The sequence below is a fragment of the Odontesthes bonariensis genome, chromosome 13 (genome assembly GCF_027942865.1).
Source record: "Odontesthes bonariensis isolate fOdoBon6 chromosome 13, fOdoBon6.hap1, whole genome shotgun sequence".
Classification (NCBI taxonomy): domain Eukaryota; kingdom Metazoa; phylum Chordata; class Actinopteri; order Atheriniformes; family Atherinopsidae; genus Odontesthes; species Odontesthes bonariensis.
The window spans coordinates 31,994,536-32,009,597 of record NC_134518.1 but is presented as its reverse complement, the minus strand read 5'-3'; the positions used below and the strand labels follow the sequence as shown (position 1 = coordinate 32,009,597).

At 40.7% G+C, this 15,062-nt stretch overlaps 2 non-coding genes across 2 annotated transcripts; both read left to right on the top strand.

The window, feature by feature from the left end:
- Window positions 1-6,614: 6,614 nt before the first annotated feature.
- trnar-ccu (transfer RNA arginine (anticodon CCU)) lies at window positions 6,615-6,687 on the top strand. Its single transcript has one exon. It is a non-coding gene; the product is annotated as a tRNA-Arg (tRNA).
- Window positions 6,688-7,062: 375 nt separating this feature from the next.
- trnar-ccu (transfer RNA arginine (anticodon CCU)) lies at window positions 7,063-7,135 on the top strand. The gene has a single exon. It is a non-coding gene; the product is annotated as a tRNA-Arg (tRNA).
- The last annotated feature ends 7,927 nt before the right edge of the window (window positions 7,136-15,062 follow it).

Below are 15,062 nucleotides of genomic sequence, written 5' to 3'. Positions count from 1 at the left end.
CAATTGCACCATGTTACGAGGTTCAAACAGAGGAAGTGTGTCTCTAAGCTTGACTTAGAAAACAGGCGTGCGGCACAGCAGTGAGTGGGCGGCTGTCTTTTCCGAAGGTGTTGCTGGATCTTCACACATCCATCTCTGGTTAAATGGAACATGTAATGGATCGATCCAGCATGTGTTGGTTTACGCCGAGCGTGAGAAAGTTTAAGAACGTATTTTTCCTCATCACTGCCTTTACTTATTAATCAGCGGGGAGCATTTGTTGACATGTGCCTGGGCTTTTACACACACACACAGTACATGTCTTGATACACTGCTATCTTATTACACGCGTGTTTGTTGAGGCTATTTTCCCAAAGAGCCCGAGAGTTGCAATCCAAAGAAAAGAGCCAAAAGCTACAAAACACATGCTGTTTCTGTACAGTCTTTAAATGCATAAAAACCTAAAAACAATAAACTTATTTAGATTAATTGCAGCTTTTAGGTACACATTCAGAAAATGGCTTTCTGTCTGTTTTTCTCTTTAATTATTTCCTTTTTTTTTCTGTGGTGCAGAAAACAAGACCACTGGGGGAGAAATGTAGTCGCCCACACCTTGCTGAAAGTCAGACCTGTATATATAATACTTACAATCCCAGCAGTTTTTTTTCCCCCCAATTTTTCTGATTAATCCACCATGTGCACATCCTAGTTCCCGAGACAGCTTTGCATAATATGGTATTAGACAGCTGGATGTGATATGGGGAAAAGGAAATAGGATTTAAAAAAATCTATTTCAGCATTGGACTGGACTTGGAAGAACTCTTTTCTCTCTTTTTCTTTTTCTACCCATCTTTAAATTGCCAGGTGTAAATCCATATTGGCTCACAGCCTGACGGGATACAGGGTGGGGTGGCGAAGTCTGCACAACTCAAAGCAAGCTCCGCTGAGCGGGAGTCCTGAAGTGCCTTTTGATATGATGAGTGTCAGTTATATCTCCCGCCTGCAGACGGATGAGGTCTGCTTTGATCGATGGGCCTGCACCGTACACCTGTGCTACTTTCCCAAAAACTCAGGCGGAATCGAGCTCAGGAGATAAGTATTATACGCATTAAAGTCAAAAGTTATACTTCAGGCTTATGTTTGACTGTCCACCTGAATTCAATCACACCGCAGAAAAACTTTTCTCATTGAGGCTGCTCTTCGGAGGGGATTTGAATAAGGAGAAATCGGGGGTGTTCTGCTGGCTGGTGCATTTTCAGATCGTGCATCTTACTGCAACTCTTTCTGTCATTTCAATAAACATCATTTATGTCAAAGAAAATGGTTGATTCCTCTTAAAAATTTCCCTTAACCTAAACACTATACGATCCAACTATATTCCAAAAGTCTCTCCCTCTGCTAAAAATTAAGTTTTTAACTTTCTTAAAAAGATGAATCATGAGCAAAATCACTGGGAAAAATCAAAGTCTTACCAAGTATATTTCTCTCATTTCTAGTCAAAATATCTCATTACACTTAATATAAGACACAACTGCCAAACAAGTACTATTTCAGCCAGATATAGGGACTTGTTTGAAGACAATACATCTGGAATATCTTGTTAAATGAAAAAGTCTTGAAAACAAATTGTTTTGAGTCACATATCATATGAAACAAGCTTTTTTTTTTTTTGACATTTGAAGAGGTTTTTAAGCTAATTTCAAGATCACTTTTATCTCAAAAGTCCTAAATATCACATCTTATTTCAAGAAATCTTGACAAGCCGATTTTCACTAGTTCCATTGGCAGATTTTTTTTTGCTTATTTCAAGCAAAAACGTCTTTTATTTGTTGTTTTTCTTACTTGTTTTTGGAGGGGCATTTTTTCCAGTGATACTGATATTTCTGCTTGAATCTTTGAAAATAAGAGAGCTATGTTTTCAGTAAAATAACTACTCGTTGGGTGGGTTTTTAACACGCACTGCAAGGAACCGATAGACTGAGAATATAGCGGCGAGCTAGAGAAGAAGTTAGCACAAGCCAGATGGAGGAGACGGTAAAAGCAAAGCGAGGTCGAGGTGAAGGCCACGAAAAGGAAAGGGGCCGTGAGAGCCGGACCGAGCCAACAAGCCAGAAGCCTGCCAACCTGCAAGAAGACCATCTGTAATCCTGAAAAAAGTTCAAATTCTGATACTTCCACATGCATATGACCTTCAAAAAGCTTCAAACTGTACAGTTTTGACGTTTTGAAGGATAAATGTGCTGCAACAAAAATTCCAGCTGCAGTTGCAGACACTGAACTTGTCCAGTCGTTTTTGTTTAAAAATCTTTGAGTCAGTTTTATTTATCTATCAATTCAATTATATTACAATATGGATATTTTTAGTAACTTAAAAAGAACATTGTCTCCATATATTTACGCTTTTTAGTAGCTCCCTGTTAGGGATGGATGATAAGTTCCATTATCGATATCGCTGATCGATTCGGTTCCTTATCGATTCTCATCTGTTTATATATAGTACAAATGGCTTTGTTTGCAGTAACACTTTAATTTTAAGTATGCACCAACATCTTGCCCTCAACTTCAACTAAATCAAAGCTGGCTTAAGCTGAAAGACCTGAACTTTTTCAAATGAACATTGTGACATAAAATCCAATCGCAATGATCAACTTTTGCATTTTAACAGTTTTTGTGCAGAAAAATGAGCAAGTTTGCTTTTTCAGGAAGGATACGAGACCTTTATTACGAGACTTATTATTATTATTCATACAGTATGTCGTTCACATTATAACAATCAACAGGACCTGGAAGTTTTACGTTAGCTGGGACTTTTGATACGGAGGACGCTGTGCCACAAGCTCCACCGCGAGAGTTGCCGCCATCTCTTAGCAGCGTGTCAAAGACTTTACATTCGTGCAAAGTAACTGCATGCTGTGTGGTCAAATGTTTCAGCATGTTGGAGGTATTTCCCCCTTTGTTGTGATCACAGCTCTGCAAGTATTGCTACTGGTCCTAGTTTTGTCCTTTTTGGTGAAATATAACCAAACTTTAGAGCGTTTCTGCCTCAACGGCATGTTGGAAACATTCTGAGCCATAATACGAAGCATGCACATGACGTCATCGTTAGCAGAACCTATAAACGGGATCGTTAGACAGGCGGATTAATGATTCCACAGAACAGAACTACTGGAAACTTCTTGATTCCCATCCCTACTCTCTGCCCACTTCAGCCCCACTCTTCTAGCTCGAAAGGGACATACGCGTCCTGCGGGTCATGTAACATTTTCCTCAAGGCTTCAACTTTCCCCCTTTGACCTTTCTTTGCTTTTACCGTCTCCTCCACCTGGCTAACTTCTTCTCTAGCTTGTGCTATATTCTCAGCTATCTCAGCTACTTCTGTTTTTTTGTTACATATATTGGATGACAAATTCTGATTTTGTGTACATAAGCCTTTACACTCGGCTGTAGTTATGCAACAGTGGAAGTTGTTCATTGGGGTTTTTTTATGGTTACGGAAGTTATTGGCAATTTTGTATTGACTATCATGTCACTTATGCACCAATACTGGCAGATTTTCAGTCTCGCCGGTGCTGCTGAGAGATATTTTTTCTCAGTGTTGCACAGCATGGCTCTTGGTGCCTGACCTCAGCGAAAAATTCATGGTGGGATTCCATGGGGGCCAATTTAAGGAAAAACAAAGGCAGAATTCACTGTTAGATTCCAGTAACTTCATTTGTAAATTATGTTACAAATGATGATAATCAGCTCTGATTACTTGGCAAAATGACCCATAGGCTACGAAGGTAGTTTGATCTAAATCTGATGGTTTAATTTGATACTGATAAGCCCAGAAAGCGCCTGATTAATTGAGCTGTTGCACAGCAGACATTTGACTTGTTTTGTTAATGGTTCCAGTAAGCCACGGAGTGAACCAGTTTAACCCGCGCTCTGGAATTAGCTCAACTAAATGGAACAGTTGTTGTTAATGTTATCAGTTACACCTGTGCCTTTAGAGCTATGAAAGGTGAAAATGTTTGCTGTGAAAGAGGCCCATTCATCCTCAAGGTTTAACATTTAATTGACCTTTGCCGTGATAACATCTGCACAGCTTCAGTCTGTGCTGGCATTAATTAAACGCTCTGTTTAGAATATGCAGACGTTACAGATAAGTCTGTCATAAAAGTCAAACTGCTTTTTCTTTTCTGTAACAAACTATTTTACCTTCTTTTGTGACCATAAAACACTGAGGGGCATCTCTTCTGTCACCTGTTGTGGGATCTTCATGGTATTCCCTTTGCTGAAGTATCTAAGCAGCAAGAAAAATGTAAAAGAAAATGATTCTGTAACATAACCAAAGCATTTACTCTTCTGCTGTGGGAGCTATTTGATGAAGACTATCAAACACACTCTGCAAAATGCTGCAAGTTTGTGTCCCAAGATGCATTGCTTATGGTAAAGTGTGATGGTATCACGGCCAAGCGCTTTCAGATGGCGCTCGCTGGAACTGGAATTACTTCCAAATGGGCGTGGGGTTTCCGGTCTTATCCCTCTTTTCCACACATTTTTTTTTCTAAAGGAAAACCAAATACTGATTGTAAAGCCAGTTGAGGTCATTAGATAACAGGAGTTTCTTCTCTTGCGACTCAACTTTTTCATTATTCTTGGGTTTTATAACTGCCCCTCTCAGCATGATCTTCCAGCTGAGTGTGTGAGGCTCGGTCTGAAAGCAGCGCAGGAGTCTGGTAACAATATCAAACAGCCATCAAGCTGCAAAGGAGCTTTTTGTTCTCAGCACGGGTGTGCCTGTGTTGGCCTGCTCTCCAATCAACACGCTACCAGAATGGAACCTTTTCATAGATAGTCGATGCCTTGTGAGTCGCATGCAGGGGATCTGGCACATGGGTGACATCATCAAAGCTGTGTGTGCATTTTTCTTTCTCTCTGAAAATAAATTTGACCGCACGGTCTGGTTATTTCACCGCCAAACAGTGGAGCTCCTGGCTGTTTTGTTTAGGGTGTTTCTCAGAATTGCCTGCCAGCAGAATCCACATTCTTCCGCGCAAAAGGCCAGAGGACTCCTGGCCACTTCAGGCTCCCGTCGGGTTCCCAGCCAAATAACAAGAACCAAATGCTTGTGAGATACTTCTGGCTTTGACGAGAACATGTCTCCGTGATCCATTGATCAGCTATTTGCCACAGGGCAAAGGCTGAGGGCAACATAAACAGCCTTGTTGAAAGTCATACGCAGAACATCTGTGAGGCATTGCACTCATGACAACCCTAACAGCCACACGTTTTTATAAATAACTGCAACATAAATACTAAAAGGCTCCAAATTTAAAAAAAATTAATCAAAGGTTTGAATGTTTGAATAAAACTTCAAGGGTTCCTTTACATATTTTACTGTATTTAAGATAACATCCCGTATGCCAGTTTGTTAGCAGATGTAAATGCACAAAAATGCAGAACTTTCTGTGAGGCATGTAAAGTTGTTGGATGTGCATCCAGTGCCATTCAGACTGGTATGAGAGAAGCTAAAAAAAAAGTCTGACTGGAGCTTTTTCGGTTAATTTGAAATGACCTGTCATCGTGCTTTGTATGCTTAGGACTGAGCGAGAGCAGCTTTGATGGTGTGAAGGAGCACTCGGGAAATGTGGGTCAGTCCAGCTCACTGAACACCTCTGTGATGGTCCAAGAAACAAATCCAAAATGAACAACACTTTGCAAGAAGCTGAAATGGATACAGAAAAAGCACAACCAACATACTCCATAAAGTTCCTTAACAAAACAGGTCTGTGACCTTTCCTGCAAAGCCCAGCTTGTACCTGCTGCATTGTGCGAATCTGATGTGATCTCTGAAATAAAACAAAGCAGCACTTGAATCAATTGAATTCATGTCATAAGTGAAATCCTTCAAAGCTAAACTTTCATCCGTTTCTATCCTTGAATATGACCTGTAACTATGTCTTGGAAAGTATCGCCTGTACGAGCAGCAGGCAGAAAATGCACCTCACATGAACCTTTCCACATCTGAGCAGGCTTCACTCTCAAGTGTTTAGTTCAACAAGCCATGAAGAGACAGGAGGGGGATGGATGTTTGAGTTCTGCGCAGTGCTTTCAGCTTTGTGCCCTCGACATATGTTTGTGATGTTTAAACTCTATAAATCTTTAAAATCTCTTCCTCTAGAGTATATAGAGTATGCATGTATATTGTTTTGTATTCAGAATCATTATATCGTCCCTTCTCCAAGGATCATTCAAGGTCTAATGTTAACCAATAAAGGCTGTACTGATAGGCAGATGCTAACTTTGCAAAGCATCACCCAGACAAAGCAGAAAGCTTATAAAAAGAACAAACTGTAGTTGTATGGGAGCATGGACATATCTTTCAGTGGAGAAAGTAAGTAAAGTGTATTCCCAACGCAGACCTTTTGCAGCTATGAAGTGACCTGCACTAATACAGCGATGCCTCTGGATATAAATACAGTTAAGGGTACTCCAGCTGTAACTTAAAAACATTCAGTTGCCAAAATCAACTGAAAATCAGTCATTATCATCATAACAACAGGTTAGCTTTATTTGCTGTAACATGTTGCCTATGTACCGATATATAATGGTAACAGTTTTGTTGTTGCTGGCATGCCCCCCTACCATGAGCCCCAGTGGCCTAATGGATAAGGCACTGGCCTCCTAAGCCAGGGATTATGGGTTCGAGTCCCATCTGGGGTGGTCTAAATTTTAAGCTGTGGCTCAGTGGTTAGAGTGAGTTGTCCAATACCTGGAAGGTTGGCGTTTTGATGCCCACTCTCACCACTCCAAGACAGCTGTAGGGGTATCAGTCTTGCCTCTGCCATTGAGCCCCATACACTCCAGTGTATATGCAGTATATAGAGTATGCATGTATATCATACAAAAAAAGTGGCCTTGGGCATCATCAGAGCTTCCTACATCAGCTTCCTTGTAGGAAGCTCTGATGTTGCCACGTTTTTTTCTACAGAATCATTATATCGTCCCTTCTCCAAGGATCATTCAAGGTCTAATAGTAACACATAGCTGTATTTTCTGTAACATGTTGCCTTTATGCTGGCATGCCCCCTGCTATAAGCCCCAGTGGCCTAATGGATAAGGCACTGGCCTCCTAAGCCAGGGATTGTGGGTTCGAGTCCCATCTGGGGTGATTGAAGTTTTGAGCCGTGGGTGGCCATTAACTGGAAGGTTGGTGTTTCGACTCTCGCCACTCAAAGACTGCTACGATTATACCCCCTTGCTCCATGGGCACCATGATTGCCCACTGCTCCAGTGTATATGGGATCTGTCTCTATGAATGTGTGACCATGTGTGTGTTTAACAGGTGCCAACCTGGATGGGGTAAAAGCGGAGGACAATTTTTGTGTATTCACATGTACATGACAATAAATCTGATCTTAATCTTAATAAGGTCAATATGATGATCAACAAATGCTTTAATTTTGCTGAGAAGCGCATCCACGACACTCACCTCGCTGGTGGGAAATATGCACCTTGTGAAAGATGCGACCACAGAGCAGCTGAAGTGCACGTCTCACGCAGCCAATGCAGATCTGGTCTGGTAACCTAGGAACTGAAATTATGATGTTCTGCACCCAGAAAGAGGGAGCTTGGTCCTAGTGGAGAAATGCAGAAAGTTTGGCAGCAAAGAAACAGTAAGAACTGTTTCATTGCTGTGATAAAAAAAGATTTTTCCACATAAAACTGAGAAATTGATCATTTTGGACATGGCATTTAGCAAAAAGATGTAACTTCTAAAGAAGTTTCCTAAGGTATATCACAATGTATTGCAAAGTCCCAGTCTGGGGTATTTTTTGTCATGCTGAGGGGGTGAAGTTTGGGAGGGAGAATGGACTTATAAAGCTGCCAGGTGAGGCCAGCATCTGCAGTTTATACAGACGAACCAGCGAGCCTGAACACACATCAGACAGGAAGCCCAGATTTCTTGCCTCTCCTACCTTGTTACTGTCTGTCTCCTCAGTAACTAATGCTTTACGAGTTTCAGTCATCTCAGCCTCAGTTTACGAGCGCTTTCATTGTTCACAAGTGGATAAGTCGAGACCCGAGGTTTGTGATGGGAAACAAAGCTGCCGAGAGGAAGGCAGGTGACCCATTTATGATGATATTTTTATCCTCAAAGTTTAAGTAAACATGTGTTTACATTAACCTGTTCTTTATTTCTTTGATTCTGCATTTGTTCTACACAGAATTCAAGAGGATAATGAGGATAAAATGACGGCACAAAGGGTTTTGTCAAGTTTTCTTGACAACTTTCTTCAAGTATTTACATCTGGCCAGTCAGATTTCCTAATCAACCCATCAAAATGAACTCATTGTTTCTCTGACTGATCTGACAGTCATTTAATCCCATCGGGTCACTCCAACCCTGTCATAATCCCCGTTCAATCAGATGCTCTTTGCCCCTCCCCGGTTATCAGCGGCTGGATTATCATTCAGGGAGACACATCTGTGGCCAATTCAAACAGCTTGCTGTCATGTGAGTGACCCTGTGAGATGATACTGGAGATAAAACTGCACTGAAGTCTCCTTCAGACGTAATCCTCTTAGATCTCAGTTTGAAAACCACTAAGACATATCGTATATCCGCTAATTATTTTCTGAATTGTTTACTGAAACTATCCTCCGTCTCCTCGATGGTGAGCCTGAGGGAAGAAACATTTTCTCCACATTGATATTTGGACACAGGTGGGGTTATGTGGTGTGTTTTCCCCATTAATTGCAGAACATTGTACTGTGAAAAGAGGCAGAATGCATCGAGGAAACGGTTATTGCATTGGCTTTTTTTTTTATTCATTAGTACAGATGCCCTCCACAATATCCGCCTTGTGTTGAATAAGGGTGAAAGTGCAGCAAAATTGCGACGTACCCCTGAGAGCACAGTACATTTAACAGATAAACAAACCGTGACTGGAAACATTTAACCATCTCTGACACGGGAGAAAATGCTCATCGCAAATCTGCCTGATGCAAAAAAAAACACGTTTTTAGAGATTTTTTTAAAGTTTAGTTAAAGATCAGTTGAGCTACAGCAGGTGCAAACATCTCACACCATGTTCTTTGACGATGAGATGAACTTAATTAGCCTTTCGGCTCACAACTTGGAGGCTTATTTTAGGCTCTGCTGAAAGCTGCGACAAACAGCAGAGGTCGGACCCTCTGCGTTCTTATTTGGCAGCAGTGACGCTGTATACTTTACACAGTGGACCAAAGGATCTGCCAACAAGAGCAGCTGCACAAATGTATCTGCTATAAATGTGTCATACCATCATTGCAGCGAGCTGATTGATTTCTCAGATACCAGCAGCTTGGCTCCCATCACTATCCGCACCTCATTGAAATCATTGCAAACAGATACAAACAATATTTCAAAGTATAAAAATCAAAAAAAGGTCAAAGCTCCAGCTCTGACAGCTGTCTCTCTCTCTCTTGGTTTTAATTTTCTGCCATTATGCCTTAAAGCCATGAACAGGCGCTCTTGCCAAAACAGACACGGGTCTTGCTGCATTCATATGCGGTGTTCCTCACGTCGCCCACATCACAGCATCTCAGAGAGAGCGCTCCTCCCCGGGCTTCTCCTCGTCATTTTGTACAACATCTGGTGCCGTGGGGCCGGCTCCAAGCTCTGGTGGAGGTCTCAGAGAAACCCACCGCAGGATCAAGACGGACTGCGCTGGCAGGTCTGCATCATCGCAGCCTGGGATGTTCGTCATGCATTATCATCTGTCCACAACTCAGCGGGATACAGAGATGCTTCTTTTCATTTTACAGGGTAGAGAGGGGCTTGTGCTCTGGTTTGTGTTTCCGTGCACGCTGAGGAACTGGTGCTCTCGTGCTTGAAGATGATTATGCGCATCAGCGTGGAAAGACTTCTCTCCTGTGGTCATATTTGGTAAAGAGAACGGTTGTGATTCATGGTTATTTTTCACACGTTTTGGCCAGACTACTGTAATACCGAAGGTACATATTGGTTTAATCTTGTGCGTCCGTTCTTTTTTTGTCTGCGAGCTGTCTGCTGAGGAGGAAGGATAAGGCCTCAGTTGGTGAGATGTGACCACTGAATGATGATGTGAGAGTGGGATGCTTCAGTTCTTTAAGTCAGAGGATGCACAGAGGTTTAATTTACTACATTATTTGATTTGTTGAGAGGGAGTTCAAGGCAGGACCAAATGAAGATGCGAAACAGAACAGGCAGGTTGGGAGTGTTATTTCAAAGCACTTTGAAACCCAGCAAGCAAAGTTAGACAATGATAGACGGGAAAATTTAAAGTAAAGCGCCAGGGCAGCACAGGGCATGAAGGTCGCACCGACCAGAGGGCGCGAACACGGACAACCTGACCCAGGAAACACACGCTGACCAAAAGGGACAAATGAATTACATCAGACTGGACAGAGCAGTCACAAAGAAAGCAGTAAAACTCAGAGTTTGGGACTTTTTTTAAGACCATACATCTTGAATATCTTGTTAAGTGAAAAAAGTCTTGAAAACATCTTGTTTTATGTCACATGTCATATGAAACAAGCTCTTTTTAACATTTGAAGAGGTTTTTAAGCGAATTTCAAGATCACTTTTTTCTCAGAAGTCCTAAATATCACATCTTATTTCAAGAAATCTTGACAAGCCGACTTTCACTTTCACTTCTTTTGCTCACTTCAAGCAAAAACGTCTTGTATTTGTTGTTTTTTTTAACTTGTTTTTGGAGGGCCATTTTTTCCAGTGCTTGATCCATGATGCCAAGTGGTCCAGTCAAAATAATGTGATAAAAACCACTGAAGTGAGTCAAAATTACTCATCTTAATACAAGTCAACAGTTGGCAATTAGCTCGTTATCATGACCTTTGCGCTACTTTGTTTAAGATGTAAACCACCACATGGGAAGCACACTGGAAAAAATGCCCCTCCAAAAATAAGTAAAAAAAACCAACAAATACAAGACGTTTTTGCTTGAAATAAGCAAAAAAAATCTGCCAATGGAACTAGTGACTTGTCCAGATTTCTTGAAATAAGATGTGATATTTGGGACTTTTGAGTTAAAAGTTGAAATTAGCTTAAAAGCCTCTTCAAATGAAAAAAAAGCTTGTTTCATGTGAAATATGACTCAAAACAAGACTTTTTCACTTAACAAGACATTCCAGATGTATTGTCTTCAAACAAGTCCTTAAATCTGGCTGAAATGGTACTTGTTAGGCAGTTGTGTCTTATATCAAGTGTAATGAGATACTCAATGAGACAAATATACTTGGTAAGATTTAGATTTTTTCCAGTGAGTGCATCATTTACTTCTTTACCATTTAAAGACTTAAGGGCTGAAGAAACTTTCCTTTAAGAGTGTTGATTAGCTGAATATCCAAACAGTTTAATGTCCCTGAAAACTGAATATCTCTCATGCATTAAAAGGCTTTAGATTACATCAGTTGTTTGTACCCTAAAACATGACCCTGGCAGGCGTCCTCTAATTACCACCCTCACAAAGATATTGCTCATTTGAGCATTTCCACATTGAGGCAAATCATTCTCAAGTGTTTCCTTCACCGAGCCACAGAGTCCTCTGCAGGAGGAAGGAGGAGTGATCACATGACCTATTTCTTTCACGGCTGGATTGCATACAGTCAGTCACAAAAAATCAGTTTAACTGCAACACTTTTGTCACTCCCTGGTTGGCTTTGGGTAATAACATTACTCGGTTAGGGTTGAAAAAAATCGTGGCTAGGACTTGAATACATTCTTTCCACCACACTGCATTAATAGATGCCATTTTGATGCTTCACATGCAGTTGCTTTCACAACCACTAGAGAAGGCATAAAGTAGGTTGTTTTTTAGCCTGCACGAACAAATGCCCCATGGGGTTATTGTTTGGAGGAAGACACCCTCCTCCAGAGGAAGAGACAGTAAGATTGGGCATTAAGAGACGGCTGTAGGCAGTACGGATTTGCTTCCTTTCTTTTTTTTTTGTTCAATTTGAAGGACTAATCAGCATATTAGCCTAAGACAACAAAGTGTTCATTGCAGTTATATATCTGAAAGTAAAGACGAGACAAACCGCAGAAGGAAAAAAAGCGAGATGGTGAACATTATGACAAGCAAATAAAAACACAAACACAAGGCTTGAGTTTGGTCAGACTCTGTGGTTTGGATGAAAAGCTACAAGTGGAGGAGAAGAGTCTGCCTCAGCAGTACAGTGCACTTTTCTTCCCTGACTTTGTGTCTCTCTGTGTTCAGGAGAGCAGAAAAAGAGGTAAAGTCTGGTCTTCAGAGTCTAATTCACCTCATTCCAGCACAGTTTGTTCCACTCGCTGGATTTAAATCATAGAGCTTGAATATAAATATGTCTGCTGCCTGAATGCTGACTCCACAGAGTAACATCTATAGCTGCCAGGTGGCTTCCAAGTGATGAACTTAGAAGAAACATTATATTAATGAAAACCTAGAATAGGGTGGAAATGTTCTTCTGAGTTTTAGAAAAAACACAAACAAACTAGATGCACTGGAAAAAATCAAAGTCTTACCAAGTATATTTGTCTCATTTCTAGTCAAAATATCTCCTTACACTTAATATGAGACACAACTGCCGAACAAGTGCTATTTCAGCCAGATATAGGGACTTGTTTGAAGACAATACATCTGGAATATCTTGTTAAGTGAAAAAGTCTTGAAAACAAATTGTTTTGAGTCACATTTCATATGAAACAAGCTTTTTTTGACATTTGAAGAGGTTTGTAAGCTAATTTTAAAATCACTTTTAACTCAAAAGTCCTAAATATCACATCTTATTTCAAGAGATCTTGACAAGCCGATTTTCACTAGTTCCATTGGAAGATTTTTTTTGCTTATTTCAAGCAAAAACTTCTTGTATTTGTTGTTTTTTTACTTATTTTTGGAGGGGCATTTTTTCCAGTGTGACTGCGCTGGATGTGTGATGAAGAGAAGATACATCGGATCCTTTTTTACGGTCAGAACTCTTGTCTGATGCTTCCCGGTCCTCTCAGATTTGAATCAGCACCTTCATCATTCCTGTTTCTGGTGCTACAAACCTGGGAAATGCATTTCGGTTCAGCTTCTGGAGGACTGCAGTATGTCAAAACCAGGTGGTACACGGCTTAATGTAGCATGGTTAGCATTCTAATAGAGGCTATCGCTCAAAATTACTGACAGGGCAACGGAATTATCCCAACTAAAAGGAATGAGAAAAGTGACATGTTTTAAATTTTAAAAAAATCCCGAATGTTGAGCAGATATCTGCATATCTTAAGCTGTCTCGCTTTTTGAATACCAGAATCCAGATGGATGAGTCTTTAATGTGGTGGATGGCTCCTGCAAACCACAACCGAAAAGAGGTAGCTTTTCCTCGCATACTTCTGTCTCTTTTCGCCTGGCAGGAGGAGCAGTGGAGTAGCATATCCTGCAAGTGGAAACTTCACCTCATGTAAAGATAAGACTGGAGAGGCGGGCGGGGGGGGGGGGCGGGGGCTGCAGCAGCAGCTGGAAGACATTACAAGCTCCAGTCATCCTTGCTGGAGAAGAAATAGATGAGGAACAAAAAGAAGAAACAAGAAAATAAGAGACAACTTTCAGATATGCTCACATGTTATTTATTAGAGAAGAAGAGAAGCCCCCCCCCTTTTCCTCCTGCTCATTACTGGATGTATACTCGCCTGGAGCCTGAACTGTGCTGGGTTTAGTCCTTTTTATAATGTGTTCTGACTCAATAAAAGATTTGACAAATGCCTTCCTTCACTACCACTGTTTCATCACATTAATTACTGCGTCGTGTCAGACGCTGATCGGACCAAAAGCTGGTGCTACAGGAGAACTTTTTGCCTGTTTTTATCGTCTTTTCAAGCCAATAATGTTCAGCATTCCTTCCCATAATCATGTTATTTTATGAGACTTCCTCACGTGTCATTTGTGAACCTTTAGGCCGTGTTTGTTTACACGAGGAACACTTCTATAAATGGTAGCTAATTACTGGGAAGGTTGCATGTAGAGGCTTTACAGATCTAAAACTGGGCAAACATGCCATTTTCACCTGGCATTTATCAACACATCAGTTAAAGGTATAAAAGCAAGAAGAAAGATGATGATAGAGGACAGTGATAGAGGGGAAAAATGAAAGTAAAGCGCCAGGGCAGCACAGGGAATGAAGGTCGCACCGAACACGGACAACCTGACCCAGGAAACACACGCTGACCAAAAAGGACAAATGAATTACATCAGACTGGACAAAGCAGTCACAAAGAAAGCAGTAAAACTCATCAGAGTTTGGGACTTTTTTTAAGACCATATATCTTGAATATCTTGTTCAGTGAAAAAAGTCTTGAAAACATCTTGTTTTGTGTCATATGTCATATGAAACAAGCTCTTTTTGACATTTGAAGAGGTTTTTAAGCGAATTTCAAGATCACTTTTTTCTCAGAAGTCCTAAATATCACATCTTATTTCAAGAAATCTTGACAAGCCGACTTTCACTTTCACTTCTTTTGCTCATTTCAAGCAAAAACGTCTTGTATTTGTTGTTTTTTTAAAACTTATTTTTGGAGGGACATTTTTTCCAGTGCTTGATCCATGATGCCAAGTGGTCCAGCCAAAATAATGTGATAAAAACCACTGAAGTGAGTCAAAATGACTCATTTTAATAAAAGTCAACAATTGGCAATCAGCTCTTGTTATCATGACCTTTGCGCTACTTTGTTTAAGATGTAAACCTCCGCATGGGAAGCAGGACATTTGATGGTTTGGTGAGTGCATCATTTACTTCTTTATCATTTAAAGACTTAAGGGCTGAAGAAATTTGGGAAAAACTTTCCTTTAAGAGTGTTGATTAGCTGAATATCCAAACAGTTTAATGTCCCTGAAAACTGAATATCTCTCATGCATAAAAGGCTTTCGATTACATTCTGTACAGGCCCGGTAACAGAATTTGAACTTCTTGTGATATAATTGAGTTGCACCACTCTGTGCCATTGGCCTCTGTTCAGTTTGGCTACAAATGTGCCTGATAAGTTCAGAGGTCACCTTCAGGGCCTTTAAACTGTGTTGCACAAGTTTACAGGCCTGAGA